This window comes from Cibotium barometz, unplaced genomic scaffold (assembly GCF_041138505.1).
Source record: "Cibotium barometz isolate CiBa-2024 unplaced genomic scaffold, ASM4113850v1 ctg368, whole genome shotgun sequence".
NCBI classification, from domain to species: Eukaryota; Viridiplantae; Streptophyta; class Polypodiopsida; order Cyatheales; family Cibotiaceae; genus Cibotium; species Cibotium barometz.
In genome coordinates this window covers 1,448,914-1,449,695 of record NW_028229435.1, presented here as the reverse complement: position 1 = coordinate 1,449,695, position 782 = coordinate 1,448,914, and positions in this window count along the sequence as shown.

Genomic DNA, 782 nt, shown 5'->3' with positions numbered 1-782 from the left:
ATAGCATTGAACATAGTGCACTGGACCAAAATAGAAGCAATATTTGTGTAAGCAATGTGAATAAATATTAAAAGAAAATCACTTACAACTAATGCAAAACATTAGTTCTATGTACCTTTGACATGCATCCTCGTGCATACTCCCATTCTTCCGCCGTGATATGCAGCCCCTCGTCACTCTCTGCTCTCTCCATTTCCTCATGCAACCAATCAACATGGATATCATTCGGAAGTGTTGCTAGATGCTTAGGGTACGCCTTCCGAGAGCCATGTTGCCTCCGAAAGAGAGCTCTTTCTGCTTGCCTTTTTGTCTTTGCATCCTCATATCTTGTAACCCATCTGCTCATCACATCACTATTAAGGATACAAGTGAAATTGAGATCATCAATCAATGTTCTGTCAATTACTTTACTCTGTCCTTTTCCTTGAGGCACAATAGAGGTCATCCTCAAGTCCTCTTCATTGCTCCATAGTCGTGGCAAAGAGCTGTCCACCTGACCAAGAAATTCTGAAATATATACAAGAGACTCTTGTATCAACCAACCCTCGGCCATGCTTCCTTCAGGCCTTGCACTTTGCCTCACAAAGTCTTTTAAGGTCTTCATGAAGCGCTCTAGGAAGAACATCCAACGTGCATGCACAGTACCACATAAAGCAATTTCGTCCACTAAATGCACAATGAGATGTAGTTGACTTGTGAGAATGGTTCGCGGAAAAGTCTCCTCTACCAAACAAACCACCTCCACTGCCATAACACGCGCATCATCCAACGTGGCTGGATCA